Source organism: Sus scrofa, chromosome 2, assembly GCF_054392235.1.
Source record: "Sus scrofa isolate SSC_HxYL_T2T_F1_AM1 chromosome 2, Sscrofa_HxYL_maternal_Yorkshire_Landrace_v2.0, whole genome shotgun sequence".
NCBI classification, from domain to species: Eukaryota; Metazoa; Chordata; class Mammalia; order Artiodactyla; family Suidae; genus Sus; species Sus scrofa.
The window spans coordinates 28,134,272-28,150,054 of record NC_139384.1 but is presented as its reverse complement, the minus strand read 5'-3'; the positions used below and the strand labels follow the sequence as shown (position 1 = coordinate 28,150,054).

Below are 15,783 nucleotides of genomic sequence, written 5' to 3'. Positions count from 1 at the left end.
AATTCGACTAGGAACCATGAGGTTGCGGGTTCGATCCCTGCCCTTGCTCAGTGGGTTAACGATCCGGCATTGCCCTGAGCTGTGGTGTAGGTTGCAGACACGGCTCGGATCCAGCGTTGCTGTGGCTCTGGCGTAGGCCGGTGGCTACAGCTCCGATTCGACCCCTAGCCTGGGAACCTCCATATGCCGCGGGAGCGGCCCAAGAAATAGCAACAATAACAACAACAACAACAACAAAGACAAAAAAAAAAAAAAAAAAAAAAAAAAAAGTCCTAGCTTTTATTTTGGTTGGTGTTTATTATGTTATTAAATATGAATGAATGAATGAATGAACAAATGGCTCCTGGCGAGAGTGGGTCACAGACCAAGGATTATGATCAACCTAAATCCATATGACTGAGGTCCATAGAGAAGAAAAGACAGAATGGACTTTGCGAAAATTTGTACAGAGAGCGAGCGGCTCTGGGAAGTGAGTCTTGTCCTTGCCTGGAAAATCCCCGCTTTGAGCCTTCTCCTCAGTGGTTCTCAAAGTTTAATCCCCAGACCAGCAGCATCAGCATCACATGGAAACTCTTTGGAAATGCAAAGCTCAGGCTGCACCCAGACCCAGCAATTCGACCTTGGAGATGGGCTCAGCCATCTGTTTTTATAAGCCCTCCAGGTGAATCCAATTCACATGAAAATATGTGAACCACTGTTATCCACTAACTTTAGAGAGGTTTCTAATCTTGCCATTGCCTAGGGATTTCTAAACTCCTGATTGAACAGCAAGGTGTTTCTAGCCAATAGGCAAAGTCAAATTTTTATAAACCAGAACATATGGCAGTATGCCTCCTGGGCCATCGGCAGTGATAGGGGAACAGCAGTCACAGAATCAAGGAACTGTTAGCTTAGATCAGAGGGATTGAGGAAGATTTTCTGTAAATATTGCTTCTTATGTAGCTTCTCATATGTTTATGCATCCTAAAGTCACTCGTGGTGCCCTGAGATATTCAGCAAAAGGATGCTCAAGTCTAGGACGTGGAAGTTAGGGAATTCATCCCAATGCTTTTGGCAGCACCCATCTCACTACCCCACCCCTACCCGACGCTGATCCCAGCATTTTGTAAAGCAGACTTTTGCTTGTCCCTAAGAAGAACTGTTCCTCTGCAGACTGGTTGAAGTTAGGATTTCTAAGCCCAGCGCCTTTCTTTCTGTATGCTGTACTGTCATACTGTAAGCCTGAGGTGTAGGAGGAGTTGGCAGTGGACACATTCATGAAGCCCAGCTCTTGGCAAAAGCCTTCCTTGGAGCACCCTTCCTCAGAATCTCAGATCTGTGCCTTGCCTGCCCAGACAACCTCCCTTTAGAAAATGAGCTCTGTTTGCACATGCTGGCAGAACACTGGCCCCGTCAGGGCGTGGGTAACAGGTGTCTGTTGCCATCAATATGGCAGCCTCTGAGCAAGGAAGCCATTGTGGAGAGGCACCTCCAATAGCTAACGGAGAACAGGATGGGTGACTTTTTGGTCTCTTGAATCTCACTGATCCTACCTGGTGGCACAATACCCAGCACAGAGTAGATTATATGCCGAAGACTAGAAAGTAGGGGTTTCCTGTCATGGTGCAGCGGAAACGAATCTGACTAGCATCCATGAGGACACTGGTTCGATCCCTGGCCTCACTCTGTGGGTTGAGTATCCATTGTTGCTGTGAGCTCTGGTGTCAGTGCGCAGACGCGGCTCTGATCTGGCTTTGCCGTGGCTGTGGCATAGGCCAGTGGCTACAGCTCCAATTCAGCCCCTAGCCTGGGAACCTCCATAGGCCGAGGGTTGGGCCCTAAAAAACAAACAAACAAAAAAGACTAGGAAATACTTCTTTATAAGGTGTCGTTATTAAGCTATGTTTAATTTGTACCCTATGCAGTATTACACTGTATATTTGCCTAAGTTATGTGAGTGCGGGTATCCACAATCTACTAGAATAATCATAAGAAGTGTTATTATTGTTAAAACAGAATAAATGATCCTATTGTTCCCTCATTGGGAGTACGCCCCGCAGTGGGCATGAGATGGGAATATGGACCTCCGTCCTGGCGGCCAGTCTGCAGTTCTGCATCCCTCTTACTGATGTCTGGGTCTCTTTGCTCCGAGTGTAATTCTAGTATGGAAAAGGGTGTACCATTCTCGGTCTTGTAGCTTCTAAATGCAAACTACTAATTTTGGTACTTAAAGGAACCCTGGTGTGCCCGTGCTGGGTTAAAACCTGAGCTATACTGGGCTTTTGAGAGACTGTGGTGTCCTCCTGAAGAATTTCAGAGGGATCTTGACTAGACAACACGTAGGATTTGACTTATTATCATCTTAATAGTAGCATTTATTCAGCCCTGCCACACACCAGAGTCTGTGCTGGGCACTTTCTGTACATGAGCTCATTTAGTCAAGATACATCCTGTCTGCTTCTCCTGGCAAAAAATGCATCTTTGCTTTCAGTTGATGTGGGAAAAGGAAATTATATTTTATAATTTTTTGGAGGGGGATGAAATGGAGAAAACTGACCCCAGGACAGGAAATGGGATGCTTGACAGACTTTTCTTCTAACTTGATGAGGGTATGAAAAAATGCTGTCTCCATCAAGAGACCCTGGCTTTCCTCTGCTCATCTCCGTTTAGTGCCTTTCCTTATTACCTTGGCCTTTCAAAGCAACAGCAAACTCTGCCAGGACTTGGAAGCGAGAATGGGACCATGAAAGTGCAGTCATTCCTGTGCCTTTTGATTCCAGATGCGATGTATTTTAGAGAACACTATGGTGGAATCGAATTTTAATTGGGGCTTCATTGACTGGAAGCGGAAGCGTACCAGATTATTCCACACGCAGTGGCTTTGGAGCAGGCTTTGCATATGGCTTCCTGTTGCTTAGGAACTTTCCCTGGGGGCGGAGGGGGGGAGGTGCCTTGGAGGGACAGCAGGTGCTGCCATGTTGGCTGTGGCCAGCACTCAGGTGGCCTTAAATATTTGGATTCAATCCTAATGGAACGGTAGATTCTTTCCAACTTTGGATAAATGGCTGAATGTGGCAATCAGCCTTCAATGGTCCCCAGCTCCTAGGGTTCATGCCCTGGTGTAATCCCAACCCTTTGCATATGGTCTGGACCTCGTATATTGTTTTATTTTGTTTTTTCAGTCATGGCAAAATACACATAATACAAAATTTACCCTTTTAGCCATTTCTAAGTATATGGTTCCACAGCATTAAGTACATTCACCTTGGTGTGCAACCAATCTCTAGAACTTTTTTGTCCTGCAAAACTAAAGCTAGAGTTGACCCATTAAACAACTCCCCACCCCGTCCCTCCTCCCCGCTCCCGCCAACCCCTGGCAACTGCTACTACTTTGTTTCAATGGAATTGACTATTCTAGATTCCTCATATAAATGGAATCGCACAGTGTTTGTCTTTTTATGACTGGCTTAGTTCATGTATATAATGTCTTATGTAGTAAGATTCATCCATGTTGTGGCATGTGTCAGAACTCTCCTTTTTACTTGAGGCTGAATAGTACTCAGTTGTACATCTCTACACATTTTGTTTATCCATTCCTCTGTTGATAGACACTTGAGTTGTATCCACTTTTTACCTATTGTGAGTCATGCATCTGTGAACATAGGTATATAAATTGTGACTTGCTTTTAACAAAGAAAATGGCAGCAGAAACGGTGGGACATCAGTTCTGAGATTAGACTCCAAAAGACTCTGCCTCTCCTTTGCTTACGCTGCTTTCTTGCTCACTCGGATGGCCGCCATGTTATGAACGGCGCCATGGACGTGCCCACACGGCCAGGAACTGGACAGGGCTTGACCAAATGAGGCCAGGCACGAGGCCTCCGATAACCACAGGAGTGAGCTTGGAAGTGACGTCTCCCTTGCTCCACCGCTGAGCTCTCTGTGGCCCCAGGAGACAACTTGACTATAGCCTCGTAAGAGACTTGAGCCAGAGCTAAGCCACTCTTGGATTTCCAAGCCACGGAAACTGAGAGATAATAAATGTTTGGTTTCTTAAGCCTGTAGGTTTTAAAATAATTTGTTATACCATAATAGAGAACTAATACCATGAATACCTCTTAAATGGGCCCCATTTCTTTCTTTTCATTTTTCTTTTTTCTTTCTTTCTTTTTTTTTTTTTGGTTGCCCATAGCATGTGGAAGTTCCAGGGCCAAGGATCGAACCTGTACCATAGCAGCGACCCCAGCTGCTGCAGTGACAACACTGGATCCTTACCCCACTGGGCTACAAGGAAACTCCCCGAACCTCCTGCAATTAATTTCTTTCTTTCTCTTTCTTTTCTTTCTTTTTTTGGGGGGGAGGGGTGCTACTTTTCCATGGCATGTGGAAATCCCCAGTCCAGGAATCAAACCCACACCACAGCAGCGACCAGAGCCACAACAGTGACAATGCTGGATCCTTAACCTTCTGAACCACAAGGGAACTCCCAATTCTGATTGTTCCAGTCACAGAGAGCTTATGAAGACTCAGGTGATGATGAGAGGGTCAGCCCTTGGGAAGGCGATTGCACAGGGTGTTTATAAGAGTAGCCATCACCTGGAGCACCAGAGAAAGGTCAGGAACCATCCCAAGCATTTTGCTTATATTATTCTAGTCAGCCGTCACAAATATTCCTGTGGGATGAGGATCCTGTCACAGAAAATGCCTCCTGTTTTTCTAGATGAAGAGCCTGAGGAACAGAGAGGTCCCACAGTTGTGCCAGGTCCACACAGCAAGTAAGCGGTGAAGCAGGACGGGAGCTCAGGTCGTCTGACGCACTGCTAGCGTCCCCATCACCCGTGATACAACCGTCTGGTTATTGCTATCCTGGGCCCGGGAGCACCAGGCGGCTGTCCAGCCTTCGTCCTGTGAGCTCAGGAGGAGGCTCTGTATGAGGCTGGCGTCTTTTCCTCTCTTTGTTCTCAAGTTTTCCCTTCAGTCAGAAAGACTAATGATGCCTGTCCTCCTCCCCGCCTCGAGGGGTGTGCTGGGAAGTCAGGCTCTTTTGAGGAAGCCACCAATGCCAAGAGAGTTAATTGAGGATTTTGGCAATAGGGTTGCAGTTTCTTTATCCTGCTTGCTGTGTCCTGGTGATAACGTTTGAGGAGAATTTGGAAAGCTGGCCGTGAGGTTTGGCACCCCACCAGAAGCTAACGGTGATAGCTTTGTCCCGTTTCTTCTGTGGAATTGTGTGTGTGCCTGTGTGTGTGTGAGAGAGAATGTGTGTGTGTGTCTGTATATGTGTGTGTGAGAGAGAGAGAGTGTGTGTGTGTGAGTGTGAGAGAGAGAGAGAGAGTGTGTGTGTGTGTGTGTGAGAGAGAGAGAGAGAGAGAGAGAGAGACTGCACAGTCCTTACCGGCATTTTTGTCTGGGGGCAGGTAATGGGGTGCCCCCATGTGCCAGGCCCTGAGCTGCATAGAGGGGATACAGAAATGGTCTTGGCATCTCTTGAATCATGTTCTCGCCCCTAATTCCTGTGTCGGAGTCCCAGACTCCAGAATGTGACCTTGCTTGGAAATAGGACCATTGCATTGTAATTAGTTAAGATGGTGTCACACTGGAGTGGAGTGGGCCTCTAATCTAGTGTGACTGGTGTCTATAAAAAGGGCATCTTTGGAGTTCCTTCTTGGCTCAGCGGGTTAAGGAGCCAGTGGTGTCACTGCTGTGGCTCAAGTCGCTGTTGTGGCTCGGGTTCGATCCTGGCCTGGGAGCTTCCGTGTGCTGCAGGCATGGCTAAAGTGGGGTGGGGGGCACCTTTGGGCACAGACACAGGGAGCACGCCATAGGGACATGAAGGCAGAACTTGGGGCGATATGTACACAAGCCAGGGAACACCAGAGATTGCCAGCAAACCACAGATTCTCTCCTGCAGCCCCAGCAGGAGCCCACCTGCCAAATGCCAGCTTCCGGAACCGCAACCGCTGTTGTTGAAGCTATCTCGTTCGTGAGGCTTGGTTAGGGCAGCCCTAGCAAACTCATCTGGAAGTCACACTCAGGAAGGGCACAGCCCTGTACTAAGTGTCGCAGCAGAAATACCAGCAAAGGGATCAGAACTGTTGGGATGTGAGCAGAGAGCAAAAGCAAAGGGATCCAGGAAAGCACTCAGTGCCTTGATGGAATAGGGACGCTTGTGGGTGAATCTTCCCTGCGGGGAGAGGTGCTGGGTGGAGCCATGCTTGGTTAGTGGGACATCTCCCAGCTTGTATCTCAAGATGTTCATTTCTGTACTTGGTGTGCAGACCTCATTAGCTCTGACTCCACAGTAGCCCTGGGGCTGAAAAAACAGGGCGTCAGAACTCCTCCAGGTGTCCTCAAACCCCTGGTCAAGACCATCAACACTTCTGTTGTCCAGGTACCTTCAGATGGTTGCACTTGGGTCTTTTGTCCTCCTGTCCTAATGCTCCCAACGACCTAAATTAGCCAGTGACCCACTCAGGTTGGGAGCTGGAGCCTCGGCTTAACAATGGATAAATTGTAAGTGCGGGAAGGAAGAATTAGGGGCAGTGATTGTGTCCTCCCCTAGCCTCTCAAATAAGTGCCTCAAAGAAAGCCTGACAGCTGACCCAACCAAGGAGGATGGTCCTTCTGACTGCTGGGTAGAGGGGTGACGAGCTGAAGCTTCCACCGTGGTGACCAGAACCATATTCTCTGTGGTCCATAATGGGAGCTGTCCTTCAGCACCAAACGCAAGGTTTTGTGTCCATTCCAACACCATCCTCCATGGGGGCCTGTGGTGGGTTGGATCCTTATCCTCAGGTCCTCATTCTCTCCCTCTACCTCGTGACCTGCGTGGTACCCAGAGCAAGTGTCCCTACCCATGGATGCTGGGCTTGCCTTGGCTGTGGAGTGTTGGTAGATGGGATGAGAAGGGAGGTTGGGATGCTGTGCCTTTGTGCTTCATCTCTTTCTATCTCGTGATCTGCTGTGAGAAGAACCTACTACTGGTCCAAGGAAAAGTGCCAGACCTGGACCCAGCCCACAGCCTGGGCTCAGTCCCAGCTGAGGCCGCAAAGATACAACCAACCTGCAGACCCATGGGTAAGATAATGAGTCTCAGCTGTTGTCAATCACTGAGACTTTAAGGTGTGTTTTTCATGTAGCAGAAACCATATCAGCTCCTCAAGGAATGTGTGTATGTCTATGTGTATTTATCAGGTATTTATTGATGGCTGCTTTGTCCTGGGCACTGTGCCCATTAGTTACAGGGCCATACCTTATTTTAACAAATATGAAGCTGCCATCAAGTGTAAAACCCACCATTATTTTATGTTTTGCTGAGAAAGAAAAATGTGACAGTTAAATGATGATGTGCTGCTGACTTTCAGATGCATCCCTATTTCAGGATGTTAAAATGGGAAGAAATGGGCATCTTGGAATGGAAGACAGGTAATAAGGAACACGACGAGTGTGGTCTCTCTGCTGACGGGCACTTAGACCCGAGTAGGAAAACAGGCGTTGTGTCGGTTGCGAATATGAGGCGTGTGTGTCAAGGACAAGGACAGGATGCTTTGGAAGAGAGTGACGGAAAACTGTAGGATGCCGGGGCCTTCTTGAGAAAGTGATGCTCAAGTTGAAACGGGAAGATAACTGGAGGAATTAGCTGGATGGTTGGGGGAAGAACCTTCTAGGTAGAAGGAACCATAGATTAGAAGATCCAGGATTCAACATTTGAACAGCGTGGTGCATTTGAAGAACCCATAACCTGCGTTTTGCCCTGTGGTGGCGGGAGAATAATCTGGAGGGAAGTCGAGGCAGTCAAAGTGGCCTATGGCTTGGTGGCTTGGGCAGCCACAGTAAGGATGTTGGACTTTCTTTCTGGGCAGTGGGAAGCCCCGGACAGGCCGTGTAAAGGATGGACAGGGCGATGGCTTCAGAAAGCGTTTGAGGCTAGAATCACCAGGATTTGGTGATAAACTGCATGCACGTGGCCAGGAGTAGAAACAGCCAGGGGCAGGTCACTGTGGGGATGCTAATTTTGTACCACTGGAGAACCTGCTGTAGTATTTTCCAGTTGTGCCTGTTCCTTGCCTTTCTGACCCAGGCTCCCCGACTGGCCTGAGTAATTGAGAAGAAAAGAAGCTTATGCTTTTGGAAGAAGACCTGTGCTTTTTGTTGCAAGATAAAACCTAAGATGGTGCAGCCAAAGATTTGTAGAGAAATGGTGGAGGGCATGAGGTGGGAGACGTGCCAGTTTTTTGTCTCCGTTTTTGAGGGTGAATGGGGAAAAGCTTTATGAATTAAGAAAAAGATAGTAGTCTGGGGTTAAGGGGTCCAACCTAAATGTGACAGACAACTTAGAATTTGATGGGTGGTCAGTATTTACCACAGAACTCATGCCACCAAAGGATGTCGAGAGCATCCTTAGATGGGCCCCAGGAAAGAGTCGTCACCCCGAAAGAATTCGTTTGGTTTTCCCTAGAATAAAACCGCCGGAAGTCTGATCAGCAAGAGGAATGCAGAAGCCTTTTTTTTTCCACTTTTAATTTCAGAGTTTGAAAGCCCAGCTGGGCTGGGAGTGGCAGAAACGCTGACTTGATGGGAAGAACCAGAAGGAGGTTGGGAGAGGTTGATTGTGCCTTTCTCCCCCTGTGGGGCTCTCGTCTTGGTAATTGAGTGCTGGTATCCTGAAAGCCTCCTTCTCTTTAACCGTGGCAGCAGGTGTTTGAGGATGTCTAACGTGTCCCTCATTTAGAAGCAAGTCAGAGTGGTTCTCCACTCAGGACGGTAACTGCTTCCTGAGCTCGTAGCCACCGCGCCCATCCTCAGAGCTGTTTCTGTGGTCTCCCCTATTCCCTGTGCACGTCCCCCCTTCTCTCCCCTCCCCCGGCTTCTTCATCTGTCCCCACCTCTCCCGGGCAGGTGGCAGATCCCGCCTGGACACCTGGCAGAGCGTGCCTCTTCCTGAGACCCATGGACCAAGTTTCAGGGCAGGGGAACGTGGGTGGGGCTTACTGTCTCCACAGGTTTTCTGAGCTGCAGGACAAGCCGTGCTGTGCTGCCTGTCTGTGCAGGGAACATGTGCCCATCTTTGGACAGCTTGTGGCCCTCAGCTCCCCACCCAAGGCCCTTTTACTGTCTTAACTCTTCCTCGTATTCCTTTAAACACAGAGCATTTACACATTGCCTGCTGCTGCCTGGCCCCACCCAGGTTCTGGAAGAAACAGGAAGCTAGGTCAGATCAGCGTTGATCATAGTGGCAAAGGGAGAAACAGCGCCCCACAGGATAATTACCCTGAAGTGCGATAAATGCTGTAACAGAGGAAGGAGCAGCTCGCCTTGGGGGACATGGGGACATGACTGAGACAGTGAGGAGTGACTGCTTTTCCTAGGGGAATATGACTTCAGAGGAATGAAATCTCTGCCCAGTCCTTACGGATAAATAAAAATGGATTCAGAAATAAGCAGGAGGCAGGGCATCTAGCCAGAAGGAGTAGCATCTTCAAAGACAGAGATTCCAAATGGAGCAAAGTGTGCACATGGAGAAGGGGGTGGCTCGGGTGGGGCATGAAGCTCTCAGGGGGTTGAGGCTGGCTTGTGGGGGCCCGCCTCCCTGCCTGCTTTATTTGGAACTTGGAAGCAGAGGAGGAAAATTTGGAGAAATGAGAGGCTCCGCCCTGGTAAAGAAATTCCCAGGAGGGGCTGGTTATCAGTTCGTGCAGTGAGAATCCTGATTCTCCGTGGGTCTTAGGGAGCTTTGCAGTCCCACTGGCAGGGGAAATCTAACTGGGGCTTGGGGGATACTTTCCTTGAGACTGTGGAATAGATTCTGTGAATTCTCCGGGATGGGAACAGCTTGGGAGGGTAGATGGCCACAACGCTGAGGCTTGGAAATTTCCCTTGGGTCATGCCATCCAGTAATTATCTTTTTTTGGCTCCAGTTTAGTTATCTGAGAGCTTTGTGACCTGGGAAAAATGAAAATGTGCTCTGATGTTACATTGTCTTGTAATAGCCCCCAAATGCTCCCAGCACCTCTTTCTTGTGCCTTCCTTGTCTCTCTGGAAACTGAGCCGGTTATCAGTCTGGTTAGTCTGTGCTTCTGGAATGGCACAAAATGACACTTAGCCACATTCTCCTTCTGTGACTTCTTTTCCTGGAGATCTTGTGCCCTGTGTAATGTGGGTCTGCTTACATTTCCGTTGGTAGGTCAGCTTTGATTGAAGATCTCCTGTTTGCAGAGCACACTGCTAGTGCTATGAGAAGTTGAGAGAGCTCCTAAGAGCTGCTCCATCCTCTAGTGACTTATTTTTCAGTTGGAGAGGAAGACTGGGAACACATACCAGTCCTTTGATCAACACTACTAACTGTCCCATTAAGCCCCTGCATTTGAAAGTATGAAAGTTTGGGAGTTCCCATCATGGCTCAGTGGTTAATGAATCTGACTAGCATCCATGAGGACGCAGGTTCAATCCCTGGCCTTGCTCAGTGGGTTAAGGATCTGGCGTTACCGTGAGCTGTGGTGTAGGTCGAAGATGCGGCGCGGATCCTGCGTTGCTGTGGCTGTGGCATAGGCCAGCAGCTATAGCTCTGATTGCGCCCCTAGCCTGGGAAAGCAAAAAGCAAAAAGGCAAAAAAAAAACCAAAAACCTGAAAAAAGGCAAAGCCTCTCACATATAAGATCCCAGAGGTGAGCCGTCTGGACCAGCAGGGAGCTCTGCCCTTCTCAGCGCCCTCAAGGCTGCTCCAGTGGTCAGTGTTTCTTAGACTTCAGGAAAAAAGGAAAGAACAGGAAACCAAGCAGGGCTGCTTCGTCGTTAAGGAGATGATCCAAAAGTTGCGCACATCACTTTTATTCCTAATCCAGTGCCTTGAACTTAGTCACGTGACCATAGCTAGCTGCGAGAGGGGCTGAGAAAGGTGTTCTTTATCATTGTGGGTATTTATCTGCTCAGCTAAGACTCAGGAGTATATATATTCTGAAAAGAGAGAAAGAGGTAATGGCTGGATCCTGGGGGATAATTGGCCACAGTTTCTGCCATAGTCTCTCTCTTTTTTTCCCTTTTTCTTTTTAGGGCCACAACTGCGGCATATTCCCAGGCTAGATGTCGAGTTGGAGCTGCAGCAACGCAGGATCTGAGTAAACGTTTTGAGTGCATTTAAGCATTGCACACAGGGCATTTGGCAGTTGAGGGGCTCATTCTCCATTGGTATAAAAATTGCCTAGGTGGGAATAAGGCAAGGGTTGCTTTCTGAAGGAAGCCACCATTGCAGCTGGTGTTCCATCACTGAGTACAATATACTTTGCAAGTAGGAAGCTTCCAGCGACTTGTACTGTGGAGCTTGTGATATTGCCACAACCACAGCAACGCTGGATCTACCCTATAGCTCATGGCAATGCTGGATTCTTAACCCACTGAACAGAGCCAGGGATCGAACCCACATCCTCATGGATACTAGTTGGGTTCTTAACCTACTGAGACCTACCCTATAGCTCATGGCAATGCTGGATTCTTAACCCACTGAACAAGGCCAGGGATCGAACCCACATCCTCATGGATACTAGTTGGGTTCTTAACCTACTGAGCCTCAGTGGGAACTCCTGCTATAGTCTCTTTTAAACTGAGACGATAGGTCAGAGGTTGGTTTATGCCAGCAGCATGCGCTGTGGGTCTTGGGCATGGACCACCACCAGGCCACGGACTTTTGTCTGAGCAGCATTAATTCCTGCAGCCTGAGAGAGAACACTCGGGCCATGCTTTGCCTCCTTGGGCTCTCAAGTGAGGCAGGTCGAAACCAGTGTGTTCTGCAGCGCCGACAGGGGAAACCCAGACGCACACCCAGAGGGAGTGGCCCCTCTGCATCCCAAGTGTCTAGTTGAAAAGGCACTTCGCGTGTTTCTTTGTTCCTTTATAGTCTCATTTGGTGTAAGCCTCTTGTGACCCTTGGAGAGCCAAGCCTTTGCTTTGATTTTGAAGTGTGATCAAGGTGAGAGTTCTTCAGATGGCAGGACGCTGGCTTTGATTTTGCTTTTTTCACAGATTGGGCCTCAGATTTAGGTCACTTTGCATCTGAAGGAGATCTCCTCTGAGGACAGGTGCTTTGTCCTCATTAGCTGATTTGTTAGGCAGACTCTCCCTTGTGGCTCAGAACCTTTTATAGATTTTCCCTCAAGCTCTTTGGGTCTCTCAGAGCCCGTCCGCTTCCCTTCTGGAAATGTGTATTTGGGGAGAGTGACTGGCGCATCCCCCAGCCAATCCACAGCCCGGTTACTTCTCGCTTTCTCCTAACCTGGGTGTGACAGTTTTAAAGTATGTCCACACATTCTTTGGCATCCTTCCATCAAGAAGCGGAGCCGTCCCCTAGAAACTGGGCTGGCTTTTGTGGCTATTTTGATTGATAGAGTATGATGGAAGTAATGCCGTGTGACTTCTCCAGCTGTAACAGGCAGCTTCCTCCTTGCTCTTGGAATTCTGTCTTTCAAACGCTGCAGCGGCTGCAACAGTCCAGCTGCCCCAAGGCCGCCATATTGTCAGGAAGCCCCGTCTGCACAGAGAGACCCTGGAGGGGCCCGTGAGGAAAAAGATGCCTGGGCAGCCCCCGCTGCTTCAGCCACTGTCTGATCACAAGCTAGAAGGGCTGCTCCTTTCCTGAATTCCTGAAGCACAGGAACTATGAAATAATCACACATTATCATTTTGAACCATACACTTAAGGATGATTTTTTTCTATGCATTTGTAGCTCATTGGAACCTCAGTCTATCAAAAGGCATCTCTCCCTGTGCCATTCGTCTGTTCCCTGAAGGGAAGAGGCTCTTTGGCTCAAACCTTTCACTGGGCCCCTCATTTCCCAAGAGGGCTTTCATGTGGCCCTTGTGTTTCTGAGCTCTCGGGAAGATGGTGCCGGACATGAAGCCTGAAAAGGCTACCGGACCCCCAGACTCTGCTGTGTCTTGACTCAGTCACACAGAGCTACTCCTGGTCACCCTACAGTCACCTCAAACAATTCATAGGCACTGTGTAAGGTGCTTCGGATGAAAGTTGAGTCCCTGACCCACCACTTCTTGCATGAGACAGGAACCTTGGGGGCTGAGGGCTTGGTTTTCTCTGTCAGCCCTGTGAAGGCAGGGAGACTACAGAGAAGAGTCAATATGAGAAAGTTAAAAAAAAAAAAAAATCCATCAGGCTTTGGATATGCATTTAAGAGCCTGCTGGTTTCCAAGACCTTACAACCATACTTAAGATACAACACATTCAGAGCCCAGACTTTGCAAAGGGTCAGGTGACAGCAACTCTCACACTTAGAAGCTCTGTGACTTTGGGCAAGTTACTTAGCCACTCAGAGCGTCTTTGACACAGAGATGACAAGGCCTGCCTGCCAGGTTGCTGGAAGGAGAAGTGAGAGAAGGCTGTAGAGCCTGGAGCTCGGAGCAGGCCCTCCTGAGTGGGGGTTCCATTCCCCAGGGGTCGGTGTTCTTCTCTGTAACCAGCAACACCATTACTACTGGCCCGAAGCCTTTTCCTTTTTGGAGGAACACTCACTGTAAAAGGATCAGGTGAGCGCTTGGGTGCTCTGTCTCTGACAGCTAACGAGGTTTTCTCCTTCCTGCCGACCAGCAAGGAGCCAGGCTCCAGGCTTGATTTCATCTGGCATCTTGCTTCCTGGCCTACAGTGTTCTGGATTGTGAACATCCAGATACAGGTGGTGGGGTGAGAGGCGGGGGATCAGACCATCCACCGGGGAAGCAGGGATGAGGGATGCTCAGGAGGGGCTTCTGTTGTCAGAGTATCTCAGTAATACCTTCCTCGATGATATCCTTGGAAAGGCTGTCTTATTGGTAAATGGCAGAAGTGAACTCCTATTAGCCTGTGTTCATTCAGCAAATGTTATTGAGTGTTAGGCACTGGGATGCATCACTAAATAAGGAGGCCCCCTGCACCATACAGTTCTTTCCATTTCTAAGGAACAGCACTAGTTTTAAAAGCCATGTGTAAATCCTGATTAGTTTGAAAGAAATTACTTGGCGCATTTATCAGGACAAAGGCTTGCCTTCTGATTGCAAGAGTCATCTTTTAAAGCGAAAGTGACGAGATGGAATCTGGAAGAAAAGGGAAGAAAAAAGCCTCCGGAGTGACTGAGCCTCTATTCTAGACAATCACACTTTGAGACATTCAGAAAAGGTGTGTCCCTTGAGACAAATTTATGGCATGTTTGCTATTAGAATTGTAAAATTTGCAGAGAGGGCATTAAATTATGGCTTCACATCATATTTAATACATGCTATATTTGAAACTGGGGTATGAACTGAAACGTGAAGCAAAAACTAGAGGAACTGTACTAATTTGCTAGGTTCTGAATTAATCTTGGTTCTGCTAATCTGTATCCATCATTGATCCTTATTGTTTTGCATTGGAAGTATTTTGAATCAGAACCACACCATGAATTTTCAGAAGTATTCAATGAGAATGAACCTAAATATGGCAGCACCCTGGCTGGAACTGGGCCAGTAGTTTTCTGAGTCCCTGGCTCCCTACATAGCCTGACAGTGTGACAGGCAGCGTGACAGCTATGGCTGCAGGTCTGAGTGGGCTCTGCCAGTTCAGAAATGCCTTAGATGGTACTGTTCTTTGCTTGGTCAACCCTTTAGCTCCCAATTTGGTAGTAAAATAAAGATGATTCTGTAAGATGTTTATATCCCCCAAGAAAAGATCTAGAGTGTAATCAGGGTTTTATGGAGACGGAAATTACTGAAGTGGAAGGCAGTATGGCCAGTGGCAAGGAGTATTTGGAGCTAGAAGAGTTACCCTGGAGAAATGTAGAGGAGAGAAGAGGGTACTTGGAAATGCTGATGGTGAGTTTCAAAATGATGGGGCAAGGGGTGGAGACATGATTGGGTCATCGTGGGGTCCAGTCTCACAAAGAATTGTGCCCCCTTCTCCAAATACCACTAATGCTCTGCTTGAGAAACATTAGACACTTTGATTTTATGAAGGGGAAAGTCGCGGCCCAGAAAGTGGGTATGATTTATCCAAGGTCACACAGCTTGGCAATGACAAGACTGGACAGGAACCCAATCCTTCAGACCCTAAATCTCTGGTGTCTTCCCAGTGTTCTTTGGTTGGGGGGGGGGGTAAAGAACTTAGGAGTTAGGAATTAGGGGGAAAAACATCTGCATGGTATTGCAAATGATGTTGGCACATTACACGTGGTGCCGTCTTGAGGCATGCCCATCTCCAAACAACAGAAGCAAAACAATAAGAATCTATGTCTGAACTACCTCACTTTCTGCCAACCAGAGCCTCTGGACTGAACTCTGTGTTCAATTTGGGATCCTGAACACCGCTGCAGGAGGTGGTCATGGAAAGTATATTGGTTTGTTTGGGGATTTTTCAAACAGCCTCATCGAGATGTAACTTACATACCATACCATTTCAATTCAGTGTTTTTTTTTAGTATATTCACATAGTTGGACCACTTTTTAATTTTAGAATATTTTCATCACCCCAAGAAGAAACCCTGTCCCCCTGAGCAGTCATCCCCTCTGACTTCATGAACTTCTCCCTCCACTCTTCTTTCATTCTCTGTAGACCTGCCTTCTAGATATTTCATATAAATAGAATTCTATAACATGCTCTTTTTGGTAATCAGCTTGTTTTTCTGTTATCAAGGTCCATCCAAATCCCAGGATGTATCAGTACTTCATTTCTCTTTACTGCCAAATGATATTCTGTTATATGATGGATATGCCGTATTTTATTTACCTGTGCATCAGTTGATGGACCTCTGGGATATTTCTACATTTGGGCTTCTATAAATAATCCTGCTGTGA

General features: G+C 47.8%; 1 protein-coding gene across 7 annotated transcripts in view; it reads left to right on the top strand.

The window, feature by feature from the left end:
- Positions 1-15,783, top strand: part of LDLRAD3 (low density lipoprotein receptor class A domain containing 3) — a 297,605-nt gene that overhangs the window by 177,387 nt on the left and 104,435 nt on the right. The window contains exon 4 of one of the 7 annotated variants that reach the window (XR_014837056.1): positions 277-1,132. The exons of the other annotated variants lie outside the window; for them this stretch is intronic. The gene's annotated coding sequence lies outside the window, so the exon portion shown is untranslated. Of the gene's footprint in view, positions 1-276; positions 1,133-15,783 lie in introns of those variants that run through there. 7 annotated transcript variants of the gene reach the window in all.